Below are 14,583 nucleotides of genomic sequence, written 5' to 3' on the forward strand. Positions count from 1 at the left end.
TGACATAGCCTGTGACTTGACTTGACTTGACTTGACTTGACTTGACTTGCCCAAGAAAAAAATACTTGGGACTAACTTGAGACTTGAAGGTTAAGACTTGAGACTTACTTGAGACTTACACATGTGTGACTTGGTCCCATCTCTGTGAAAATCCTGTCATCATTTACTCACCCTCAAGTTGTTCCAATCCTGTAGGGTTTCTCTGTCCTGCTGAACACAACATAAGATATTTTGAAGAGTATCGGTAACCAAACAGTTGATTGACCCCACTGACATCCATCATATTTTTTACCCCCATACTATGGAGGTCAATGGGGTCCATCAACTGTTTGGTTACCGATACTCTTCAAAATATCTTATTTTGTGTTCAGCAGGAGAAAGAAACTCATACAGGGCCATGAACTATTTGTTTGGTGTTTACTATTCCTTTAAAAGTACTAAACTGAAAGAAGGTCATGTGTATTTTGGTGATTAAACCAAATGTTCCGTTACATATTACAATCATCTTGTGTTTTGAAACATTGATTATGTGGACTGAAAATGTGCATAACTGTAATGAAAGCATGGATCAGGTTTTGAAAGAATGACTAGCTGGGTTACAAGTGTGATCAGTTTGGATTTTTTTAGCTAAGAGTTTTGAAAATTGTAAAAATTTAATAAATACTTTTTTTTTACTAAAACAAGAGAAATTATCAAGACGAAAATATAGCAACGAAAAAACATCCTGCAATTATAAATGCTTAACAACATCATTTACCAATAAAGCCATTATCTGCAGTATATTTATCTATATAAAACGGCAGTAACGTGCGGGAAAATCTTGTCATGGGTAGGCTTGCAATTCTGACTTTATAACATGCAATTGCGACTTTATTTCACGCAATTGCGACTTTATTTCACGCAATTCTGACTTTATATCTTGCAATTCTGACTTTATATCTCGCAATTCTGACTTTATATCTCGCAATTCTGACTTTATTTCACGCAATTCTGACTTTATATCTTGCAATTGTGAGAAATAATGACAGAATTGCGAGTTGTAAACTCGCAATTGTGAGATAAAAAGTCGCAATTATCTTTTAAAATGTTTTATTCTGTGGCAGAAACATGCTTCCATACCTCCTGGCCTCTTCCTCCCATCCATCCTCCCTGACTCGTACCGTTACGGTAGGGCCAGCCCAGCTATCGGTAGGCGCCGGCGGTGCCGCGGTAGCCTACCTGAGAAAACGTTTTGGAAAAGACGGGCTATGGACCCAACCAACTCTATAGGAGGGTAGGGGAGAACTCCCTCACATGGTACAACCCATGCAGAGGCTGAGCGCTACGGTGTCAGAATGCAGAACGTGTGTATAAAAAAAATATATATATTCCTCGACCGGCCCAAAAGTGAAGTGGCCCACCGGGAATTCTCCCGATTCTCCCGATTACCCACCCCGGGCCTGTTGACAGCCAACGCTAGGCGCCGCTAGATGCTAAGTATCGGGAAGCGCGGATTGAGTGAGACCGAGTGGATCACATGACATGAAGCAAGCTCGGTCTCTGCCTCAATGTTGATAATTCAAGACAGCATGAGAACTGACTGCGCATGCGCAAATCTACGTAAACTACGTTCTATGGACCAAAGAGGCACTGCTAACCTCTGCCTCAATGGCCATGGCCTTGAATTTCCTGCATGAAACAATGGTTTTAGGAGCAAACAATGGCAAAATGAGTATATTATATGTGTATTCCTGAACATTTTTGTTACAAAAATTAATATTTGGAATAAAATAAATGCAATTAATAATGTGGTGAATTAATAAAGCTCTTGGAATTAATAAATGCAAAAATGTCAACATTTCCTTTGGTGAGGCCCTGCCTACCCTGACCGCACGTCCCTGTAAAACGGGTAGTTCCAGTCCTTGGTTCTGATTAACGTTAGTGGGGTTTTTTCCAGATAAAACACGGCAATGATCGCTTCAATGGTTCAACATTTCACTGCACAACACCCCTAGCAACCATCTTAGCAACATAAACATAAACTTCTCATTGATATTGTTCATTGAAGCTTATAGAGTAGAGTATTACGAGAGTACCTGCATTTACAGTAGATATAGTCATATATTCATAATACAAATCTGTTTGAATGTCCACTGCAATATCTTGAACTTTTAACAGTTAAGGGGTTTTCCCGTGCCCTGACACCCTAGTCATTTGCGTCTGACAGACTGTCTCATAAAGACAGTCTTTGCCGCCATCTAATGGCGAAATAATGTAAATATAGTTGTTCCTACCTCTGATGTCGCGCGATGCAGCAGATTCACTTCTCCACACTGCATTCACTCACCGAACTCTTGACTGAGTGCTTATGACGTCACAAAGGCCGCGCCAGAACTCCTGAGGATGGAAATGGTTATTATTTAAATATTCTAGTTGTTGATTCAAACAATTACATTAACTTTTTTTTTTTTTATCACGTGTGAATGTTTTAAATTACTTTTATATATAGATTTTGATTTACTCTGCCAGCTCTAGACTTTCAATCTAAAACTATGAAAATTCATTGTAAAACTATGATAAACCTAAAATAAATAAACATATAACATTTGAATAGCCTATTTATCAAGTGAAAATGATTTCTTAAAAAGTTATTGTTTCCAGTTACCAAAGAGCCAACAAAATGAAATGAGGTGAACAGTATACATAAAAACCAGGTACATTTCACATATAAAATATTTTTATTCTGCTGTTTTTGTCAAATTATGCACAAATAAAAAGATAATTTGTTAGTAGTTAATATAAAATATTATTGGTTTGTATTCATTCACCATCGTCAATTTCAACACTGAATATTATCAAAAAGAATAGGCTACATATTATTTTTTTAGTTGGCCCATTGACTTCAATTTTAAAACATGTTTGCTCAACTAGTTTCATAGTTCATTCAACTGAGAAGTTTTATTTAGTCCAACATTTAGAAATCTAGTGTGAAGATTCTGTCAATTACAAATGACAAAAAACTGTTTATTGTTTATCATTTTATTTGTTACATGTTATATGATAATAGGAATAGTTGTTGAATTAGTTACTAAGCAATTTTATACTGACGCTGCTAACATAAAATACTTAACTGCCAAAAGATACATACAATTATTTGCATTTAAAGCACAAAAAAAAAAAAAAAAAAAAACGTTTTTTTTTTCTCAGCATGGAATAGTTCAATCAACAGATGCTTGACATACGCATGTTGAAATACAAATACAAAATTAAAATGTAGTCAACTGAAATGTGCTTAAACACTACCGATTTGTTTATATACAAACTCTTCAAAAAATGTCATCTTAAAAAATGAAAATGTACAGTTCACTTCACCTCTGAACCGTTACGAGCATCAAGACACCGTTATAGACTTAAAGCAACATCCAGTCTAAAGAGTCTATTTAGTCAGTTACAAAATCTATATTTACTGACAAATTTACTGACTATATTTACTGACAAAAATTCAGACTTTAATCTGCAGGAAAACTAGGCTAGATCTGGTTGTGCTGAAGCTCTCTCTCACTCCTGATGTTCAAAACAAACAGTCAACACTTTGTTAAAACTTCGCTCAGCCCAAAAGACCGGGACAGGAGAAGGAGAAGGACCAGGACACTAAAAGTGTTTGTAGAATAATCTTAATTACTTCTCAATGCTCAGTCGGACTTCATCTGACCAGCACAAATTCAACAAGTGTTCATGAAGACAATGGGAAATTACTGCTTCACAACATCATCCCGTGACGTTAAACACCTTCAAATTGAGACATATTTGTACAACACAGCACAAAACATACGACAGAGATAAAGTAATATGAAAAAAGATTTCAAATAGCATGAATGAAGGGCAATGCAGATGTATGTTTGCTCTCTTAAAGGGGTCATCGGATGCCCATTTTCCACAAGTTGGTATGATTCTTTAGGGTCTTCATGTAAAGTGTGTAACGTATACTAAAATTCCTCAATGGGTGTGTAAAACAACACCCTTTTTACCTCCTCTAAAACAGCTCTGTTCACAGCGACCCGTTTCGGTGCATGTCTCTTTAAATGATAATGAGCAACTGCTCACCCATGAGGGGTGTCCACCATAGACAGTATAAGAAGTGGACAGAGCCATCTCATTGGAACTCAATTGAGACAAGTGAAGCCCATTTTTAGCGATTTTTTTGGACTTCCGTTCCTGACGCGCAGACTCAAACCGAGCTTGACGACGTAGATGTGATGTGAGCAACCCGTCTGTCTTCTAGTGGCTGTGGCATGAGAAATCTGAATCATTCCCTTCCGAATCTTGCAGAGACGGAGAGCGTGAGTAGGAGGTATCCACGAGCTAGGAGCAGGAGAAACTTTTGCTAGGTATTCTGATTCATTATTTTGTCATTTTGCCTCCATGTCCTCCCGATTGCCCGCGAGCTTCTCCTCCTGTCCATACGGTAATCTCTCTACTGTGCGACAGAGAGTCGCGTGGTTATGACGCAATCTTTAGCCTACTTTTACAAAAACTGCTTCTACGAGGCCATAACATAAGCTACAAGGTAATGGAGCATTTTATACATTGTTGTGTTTCTTTAGAAATAAATAATGGACAAATGGAGTCTTTAAACGCCTCAGATGTGAAGTTATTCGCTGTCAAAGTGACGCCAAAATGAATGGGAGTCAATGGGATGCTAACAGCAGGTGAAGTTCTGCTACAAGATGGTGGCACGCGGCCGGCTTCAACTTCCGGTCGACTTCCTTCCCGCTTGGTGTCCACACAAGACATTTTTAAGTGTTGCCTTGGGCCCAGTTTACACGTACATGGTTATTTTGAAAAACGGAGACGTTTCCCTTCGTTTGCGCCCTTCGTTTACACGCAAACGGAGAATTCGCCTCTGAAACCGATTCTTTCTAAAAACTCCGGCCAGAGTGGAGATTTTGAAAATCTTCGTTTGCATGTAAACTGAGACAAACGGATGTTTAGGCAGCCAACGTCACAGTGTGCCAGAGCTCGCACCTACGCCAAAAGTGCGACCTATGTTTACATTTTCATTTGGCTTTGGTGATCATGGAAGCGTTCAGAGTAGCAGTCACATTTATGTTGGTGCAAACTCTTTTCATGTTGTAGCAACAATGACATCTGCTTTTCACATTAAGTGAATCATGTGATGTCGAACACATCTTCTTTGTCCAAACAGCGCTGGTTAATAATTCCCCACGGAATAATTCACCAGCGCCGGGGTGTCTGTCGCCCCCCCCCCCCAGTTCAGCGCGGACTCCCTGTGACTTTTACAACCTCACAGACTCGTGACATTCCACACACACACACACACACACACACACACACACACACACACACACACACACACACACACACACACACACACACCAACATCCTTTAATGTATGTAACTCAGACTTGTATCTGAACTTCCTGTATGCATGTGTGATTAATGTTGTTTTGATCATATAGTTATGATCTTCGAGTGTTTGGATCTGAAATGTATTTTTGAAGAATGTTCTCCCAGTAGAATCGCATTCCGTAACCCGAGCTCATTGGCAGGTCATAAAATTTGACCACAGAGCTATCCAGCCCTATGCATGAGATAACAGGGTCGCAACATTCCAACACACACACACACAAACACACTCTGGACTTTGAAACAGAAACCCCCTACAGAAAAGGACTTTTACCCATAAAGTCACTCTTAAATGTACTAAATATATAAATTTGTGTGTTAAGAGGTGTGTGTAAACCATAGGAAAGCATGCATGTCCTATTTGTAACATTAATAGAACTGCAAATGCCTATACAAATGCATAATAACGTATCTTTGCATTGCTACAAAGCCTATATTCTATTTTTGATATCTCTGTAATCCTCTCCAGCTAACGGAGTTGAATTCCGATAGCAGAATTCAGTGATGCGCATTGTTTTATAAGTTCATATGTCTGGAGAAAATCCTCTCAAGTTAAAGTCAATCATGACTCATTCGAGTGGGCGTGTCTAACCGGACAAAGGAATCTTCCCGCTCGAAAAATCTCGACAGCTGATTCGTCCTACACGAAGGAGGGGACGGCACATGGGACACTGATAAAAGTCCAAACTCTCTTATCTCTCTCATCCTACTCTCAACTCAATATCTCTTGACCCTCCTCCTCGGCGCAGCGCTTCTCCAAAGGAACATCTGGAGGAGGCCCTGGCCTTCTCCATCGAGCGAGCACATGTTCGAGTCGTAGCTGCGTCCTTTGCAACAAAGACCTTAAACCTCTCCCATCCCAGGAGATGAACTTTATTTTCCGGTAACATTACATTCAGTGAGCCTTTCAAGCTTCCCGCGACACCGGAAGACGCAGCAGAAACAGGACACCATCCTCGCTTCTTGCATCAGCTTCAGCCTGACCAGAAAGAGCACTCGCAAGTATATTGATTCCTATAAAAGCTGTTCCAGGTGTCTAGGTCTTAGGTCTGTGAACTAAGTTACCCTCTATCTTCCCTCTATATCTTTCTTTCTTTCATTTCATTTTCATTCTGATAACGCTATGTTTATGTTTTTGTTCGGTTAAATGTTTACTTGTTTGTTTGCATTTTTACGTACGTTTATGTTTGTAGTTTATATAATCTCTAGTGTGTGCCATTTTATTAATAAACCCATGTATACTTTTAATTGTCTCTGTGTTTGAAAACCCACCTTATAAAAGTCAATGAAACTTCAAGATCTAAGCTACAAGCTCGATATTGACTACCTTGAGTAGTTTTAATTCATAAACTCCGAAAGTTTGATATTCGTGGCCAGAAGATAAAACTTTCTTGGAGTTTAAAAAGGGATACCCCCCTTCTTAACTGTAATGATCAGACAGTTACAGAACAAGGTCATCTCGAAAATTGATAAAATAAATGTACATGCGACTTATGAATTATGACCATGAGTCATAATTATTAATATTACCAAAATTCCCTAGCCTGACGTCGTCATACTCAGATTCTAGTCAGAATGTGAGTCTGATACTTCTCCATAGAGATTTGATTATGGGGTGTGTCTCAACCGAACCAGGAAAAAAAAACAAACTCTGCACTCAATTGGATAGACCTACAACCAATCAGAGCAACGGAGTAAATGACGCATGTTCTTCATTCATATTTTCAACCAACAAAATGTCGCGGCTCTCTGTTCCTCTTTTAAAATGAATGCGCTGTCGATATCTTCTATAACAGACGCGATGGCGGAATCTACACATGATGTTTCATAAACAAAGTTCGGGAGGAGCACGTACAAATAATCAATACAATATCAACTTGTCATCAAACAATACCATGTCTAACGTTACCCTATCTATCAGCATGAGGAAGCAAATTCACTCTGTCAACTTACCTAACACTCCTTGACAGTTTTTCAGCATCCCTCCACCACCCCGAATCCTCACTCTTGTCTTGTTCTCTCACAACCAGGAATACGGGGGAGTATGGCTACCGAGCCCACAGCCCTCTCCTCGGACAGCACGTCATATACGCATTTATTCTATCGACTTATTTGTGTGAAATCTTATATACGCATTTATTCTATCTAACTTATTTGTAAATGTGAACTCGTGAAATCTCAATTCTCCAGCAGCAGTCGCCTTTGTTGTAAACTAATTCAAATCAAGCGCTCTTTGGTGACGTGGATGATTACGTTACCGTTGCTCATCTGTCCATCATCGTATAAAGCCCGCCGTGACAATTTGATTGGTCCGAACAATTTTTGTTCGGGCATAATAGCTCCTCAACGGAGCGAGTCCAGACCGAACTTCCCGACCAAAAAATTTTGTGGGCGGGGTTCGGGCTGGCACCCAGGCTAAAAATTCCCTATATTCTTGAGCTAATTCACATTTACCCCGAGTCGTTACAGTATATGTAGCGTCTGGACCAATCAGACACACAAATTATTCATTTAGTTAATGAATAATCTGTGTAAACTCACTCTCCCAAATAAGGCCTGTGAAACGTTCCCCAAATGAAGCTAACACACTGGCAGGACGCGGTGTCTTGTTACAGGACACACACTGAAACTGATTTTACGAGCGAAAGGAATGTCCTGAGAGCTGCGACTCTCACTTAAACTCTTGCCGAGGAAGAGAAATAAAAACCCTGTTAATCCTATATATATTCTATATATAACCACTTGATAAATGTGTAAACATGTATCTAATTTTTCCCATCTCATGATTTTCCCTTTTATGTGGCGTTTGTATTCTTGTAAACTCAATTGGGTTAATGTTTCAGACTTTGCATATTATGGTTAACCAACATTATATGTGCGGCATTTTTGGTCTCTATAAACTCCAATCTTCATCCCCGTTTTGTTAATTTACATTACATTCTGCAAACTTTGTGACGCATTAGTATTATAAGCATCTTAAAGATTCTTGTGTTAAACATCCAATCAAATTGCATGTTCAAAGGGACAATGGGTCGTAAAAATTTCCCTCCAAACGGAAATCTTCTCATTGGCTCACACAGCTCCAGAGGTTGTGCCATCTTCACGCTTTAAAGTCACTGATCAGCTCTTAGCTCTCTCTTAGTCCCTTTCTGAAATGCTGACGTGAAGATGATGCTGAACTAGAAGCCTCTAAGGACCCACCAAGCTTGTGCCAGGCGGCGGCCTTGTCTTTCCATTCACCAAAGATACTCTGAAAACCACTGGTTCTCTCTCATCAAGACCACATCAGCAAAGATCAACTGGAGCCTCAACAAATTGCATCAGGACATTTTAATTCAAATGGGCGAGACATGCAAGTATCAAACTAAGTCTCATTATTTGATACATTAAGTATCCTTAAGTATCCTTAACCCTTTAAAGAAGGGCGTTTTAGAACTAAAATGATGGTTTGGTCAAGGCTGTTGATCTGCTGACAAACAATGATTTCAAACAATGCTATAATTTCTTGCTTTCCTGTATTCTGCTTCAGCTCTCTTTCCCTTGGTAAACTGTATGCATGTATGTGTGTGTATGTTAGAGTAGTTTAAGTGTTTAGACTAGTTAATAAAATCTTGTTTATGTCACACGTAAAGTTGTCCTTGTCTCAAGCTCATAACTGGAGTCACTAATCATTTAGATCTTGGTTACTGCTCTTAGTAGTATTGTAAATTAAGAAATACATTTCCCATGCCCCGGAAATGTACATTTCTTAGAGTTAATAAACAATTGATCCTGAGTGTTCATGGGACAAATAGGTTCATTGATTGTAATATTAATTTACGACAGTAAATTAATTATATTAACTAATCCAAATATTCATAATCAATTATAACCAGTTATTATTGATTATTAATATTTCATATAGAGCTAATTTGCTACATTATGGTGGAGGATGAATAGGGCATGATTAAACAAAGGTTATGAGCTTAAACCACTGTCAACCTAAAAGTGTGTATTTGATAATTCTAGTCAGAATAGGACACAACATGCGATACCGCATTAAGGTCGCTAGTTGCTGGCTTGTTTAAATGCGGATAAATGATGATTTGAATTGACGTCTCTACTGTAATTGAAAAAGTCTTAACACATTTAAGCATATTTTCAAATGGTATCAGTGTAAGGTTAATATGATTTTAGCGAAGAAACCCTAATTTCAGTATTAAAGCGTAAGTCTGTTTTGACGAAGGAATCTCAGCTCAGCGGCATATAAACTGTACCAGAATTGATTATTCTGCTTTGGTTAAAGAATTCCAAATGCAGTATTGCTTAACCTGTTTCTGATGAAGGAATCTCAGTACAGTGTTATATAAATGTAAATATGGGCGATGCTCCCCTTTTTACAGTGTAGAAGCCTTACAAATTATAGTTAGATTGATGTCATTCATCTAAACTTTATCCGTGCATTTAAAAAGCATAGCTACCTGGTGATCAAAACTGTGTCTCACTCACTGAAACTCTGAAGTGCATTGGTTCCCATGACAACGACTTGTCACAGGAAGTGCTAACTCTAGATAGCACATGTGTTACCTTCCGACGCCATTTTGTAAACAAACAGCCGAACCATTTCTGGTTTCTGAATTCTTACTTTCTCTTTCCTTAACTTTAATTCTTCTCATCTAATTTCACCTGCACTTTTCAGGTGCATTCCTTACTGAACGCTGTTCAGCTAAATTTACAGTTACTTTGTTAATTAAATCTAAACTTAATTACATGTAAACTGTTTAGCTAGAGAAGAATAGAGAATTTTTATAGTTATTCGGAACTTTCAATGGCACGTTGACTAAACTTTATGGAGGGACAAACACATGGTATGGTCTTGAACACGCAGCAGCTGTGACCAACTATAGAATGATGTCCAAAGCAAATCTAATGGTTGATCATAAGTGCAATTGATTATTCCCAATACTAGATCATTCAGCTGTTTTAATCACTTTAAATCTTTTTATTAAATTTAATCATAATAGAAGTCAGCCATTAATTTTTTCATTTAACCCACTTGTTCTAGTGTGGTTTTATTTCCCCATAAAACCGCAAAAGTAACTAGACAACTTTCCTTCTTGGTTTGTTTATTTTCAACAGTTTCTTCAATTTTATGAGCCAGCTACACAAGTAATCTAGACGATTGCTATGGCATAATTTTGAGTACCACTAATAAACACAATCTAATCGGAAAGCTCTGCTCTTCCTCTTTCTTTCTCTTCTTCATTTGTTCAGAGATCAAGCCTGTTGTATGCTATCAGTAAGTTCTGAGAAATAATTTGACCATAAGAACCATCTTAAGTCATTTATTAAATCTAGGCTTACGCTCTTCTAGCAAAGCCACTCATATCCACACAAATCTGAGCATCCTGCTATTTGCAGCTAAGATAGTAATAATCAGGTACACATTTCACTTGCTAACCACACCTGGCAAAACCTAGCTGTACATTATACACCTAGCTGTCTCACTTTGCCTTTAGCTCCAAATTCTGTTTGATCTTGCATTAGTCTCTTGCCCTTACTCTCACCACAAGTGTGCCAGAATGTTGCAGATGCTCAGCCTAACTGCCCAGATGGCAGACCAAAAGGACTGGCTAGGTGTTTTGAAGAACACTCTTTTACCCACGGCTGCTGACGACTTTCAGCACAAGAGCCAAAGGCAACTGGAAAACAAGGGAAGACAACTAATGAAAGATGACTCAAACCAGAGGTATGACCACAAATATCTGACTGAGGTTATCTTCCTGGCCCACAACCTCACAGGTTTGAAACAGGAGGTAAACAACCTCAAACTCCAGATCACAGAGTCTCAAAAGTAGCTGACACATGCTAAAAGCCGGATAGACCAGCTAGAGATGGAGGCTCAGGACAGACACAAGGACCCTGGCAGAAGAGAGACACAGGAGAAAATCCACAGTCTTCAAACCGCACTGACAACTGCTAAACAACAAGAGCAGTTTGAAAAGACAGCCAGAGAGGACCTGGAAAAGGAACTCTTTCACACAGAGTCACTGTTAAAAGCAGCAAATTCTGAAATCTTGGAAAAAGATGCCAGAATCATGGCCTGTGAAGGTCAACTGAAGGTGTCCAGAGCTGAAATTGAGGCACTGACCCAGCAGCTGGACAATACCAAAGATGAACTTGACATGGTCCAACGAGAACTGAGACACTCTTACCTGCTGCAAAAAGAACCACAGCAGGAGAGACATCTCACTCCCCCACTTGCAATCAGCAGAGAAACCTCCCCCAGCCAAGCACAGAGTTACCAAGGGGGGAGAAAAAACCCTCTGCTGAACATGTCATCGGACAATTTCCTTAAAGCTTCTGCAGCCGCAGAAGGAAAAGGACTGATTGAAACGAATCCTGAAACGACACATGTAGTGACACTCAAAGACCTCAACCGAATGGCCAGACAGATCCCTGCATTTACACCAGAGCTTGCAGGAGACGTCCACGCTTACCTGCGAGACATTGACTTTCACCTGCAGTCTTTGATGAGTGTGCACCATCAAGATAGACTCTATCTTATCTGGATAACATCCAGCCCAGAGGTGCAACGCTTTCTGGCTCGGCAGCCAGAAAACATCCAGTCTAACTACCAGCAGCTGAAACAAGCCATCATAAAGGAGTTCTCTGAGTTTGAAAACGGACTGATCGCTGCCCTAGATACCAAACAAGGTCGGCATGAAACTCCCTATGTTTACTATCACAGACTCAGACGAGCTTACCTCGGAGCTCGCAACGAATCTGGGATGGAGGAGGACACCAGCTTCAAGAGCCTTTTCCTCCGAAACCTCCATCCTATTGTAAGTCATCATTTAGGCATCATGGCCTGCGCCAACACAATGCCTATCCACCAACTGCGTGACCTGACACAGAAGGCCTTTAACAAACACAAGGCCTCCTCAAAAAGGGTTTGTAAGATCCCAGCGATTCTGAATGGCAAAATCCAGAATCCAAAGCTGGCACCAGAAGGCACCCAGCATTTCCACAATGCAAGAGCCTTTAACGAAAAGCTAGCCAGCAGAGGGCAGAACTGTCACCATGGCCATAGACCTAGACACAAGACCACCCGCTTGGAGGAGCCATGGAAAAGAACATCCTCACCCAGCAAACACCACAGGACGTCCCACAGCAGTCTACAACAACAACATCCTTCTCCACACCTTTCACACAGGTGCCAAACAGAGGCTGCACAAAGACAGCAGGACATGCCTGATTCCGAGTTACAAGAGCTGCTAGCACTAGCAAAGGAGCTCCTTGAACAGAACTCCCCTGAGGAGTACTGGGACGAACGAACCTCTGACTCTTGCCCAACACAGCTCGGGCAAGCTTAAGTCAGCACTACCACAGAGCAGAGTAACAATGCAGACTTCAGATTCCTGGTCCCTGGATACAGAACCAAGGGCGAATGACCACCTGCTGCCCTTTTGCTACCAACACTAGGTCAGTCTGAAACTCTCTCCACGCTACACAACACCCATAACCACTCCCTGCAGTCACAAGCAACCACCTGCCTCAAAGGACAGGTGACACACTGTCAAGGCACCTGCTGCCTCGGCACCTGCTGCAGAGACCTGGACTTGGCTACTGTCACCATCACCCGATGGAACGACCACCGCTCCAGGAAACACAAACAACCAGAGGCCACCATGGCCTTCCAGCCTTGTATGACAGAGGTGTGTCTGATCTTTCTGCACTTCCAACGTCGTTCGTGGTTGTCCTTGAGAGGGACAACAACGATCGAAAGGGGGGAATATGTAGCGTCTGGACCAATCAGACACACAAATTATTCATTTAGTTAATGAATAATCTGTGTAAACTCACTCTCCCAAATAAGGCCTGTGAAACGTTCCCCAAATGAAGCTAACACACTGGCAGGACGCGGTGTCTTGTTACAGGACACACACTGAAACTGATTTTACGAGCGAAAGGAATGTCCTGAGAGCTGCGACTCTCACTTAAACTCTTGCCGAGGAAGAGAAATAAAAACCCTGTTAATCCTATATATATTCTATATATAACCACTTGATAAATGTGTAAACATGTATCTAATTTTTCCCATCTCATGATTTTCCCTTTTATGTGGCGTTTGTATTCTTGTAAACTCAATTGGGTTAATGTTTCAGACTTTGCATATTATGGTTAACCAACATTATATGTGCGGCATTTTTGGTCTCTATAAACTCCAATCTTCATCCCCGTTTTGTTAATTTACATTACATTCTGCTAACTTTGTGACGCATTAGTATTATAAGCATCTTAAAGATTCTTGTGTTAAATAGACTTGTAGTCAAGACCGCCTAAACCGAGACCAAGACACTACCAAGACCAGAGGGTATCGAGACCAAGACAAGACCAAGACCAAGACCAAGACAGACCAAGTCAAGACCAAGACTAAGACGAGACCAAGACCGAGACCAAGTCGAGACCGGAGGGGAAAAAAAACAGACTAGTGTTGAAGCTAAGCAACTTGTATGAATTCAAGAACAGCAGCATACTAGGGTTCAGCCGCAGTTTACATTTATACTTAATGTGTAGTTGAAATCGTAACATCAAATTAAAGATACACAATTGTAAACTTGGATTAGACCTAATGTTTAGTCAACACAACAGAGATATGCATATGATATTTAAAAGACCATTTATTTAGTCTAACACCATCTTAAATACAATACTGTAATCAAACAACACACACACACAGACACACACACATATATCAAAGTCACAAATTCATCTAAGCAAATGCCTGCCTATCTCTGCCGATTTCGGAGTCTCCAAATTAATCCATTCTGCAACTTTTAAATAAATAATAAAAATTTTAAAAACGAAATTATAGGCTTAAGTGCAGGATCTGAAAGTTGGTCGTTTTGTCGCTATGGTTACACACACACACACACACACACACACCGTTGGCGGTGCGCTCAAAGTCATCTGTCAGTTGTGCAGTTACCCAAAATCTCCTGAATGAAATTAAAACCCATCATGTCACTGATATGTGTTTTTTAAATCAAGTGATCAAAGTGCTCGTTGCCGCTGCGATCAGTGGCGCGGATAAAGTGTTTTCTGGTGTGGCTCGCGCACGCGCCGCACTTTCACTCGGACGCGCGCTTCAATCCGTTCCGTTGCGGATAATAATGTTGCATTATCGAACGTTGT

The 14,583-nt window shown here is 40.2% G+C and overlaps 1 protein-coding gene across 1 annotated transcript in view; it reads left to right on the plus strand.

Annotated features, from left to right (window-relative positions):
• The window catches only part of LOC309505084 (uncharacterized protein), a 230,053-nt gene that overhangs the window by 9,676 nt on the left and 205,794 nt on the right, over positions 1-14,583 (plus strand). The window lies entirely within an intron of this gene.

This window comes from Leuciscus leuciscus (genome assembly GCF_965113295.1).
Source record: "Leuciscus leuciscus genome assembly, chromosome: 8".
In the NCBI taxonomy this organism is placed as follows: Eukaryota; Metazoa; Chordata; class Actinopteri; order Cypriniformes; family Leuciscidae; genus Leuciscus; species Leuciscus leuciscus.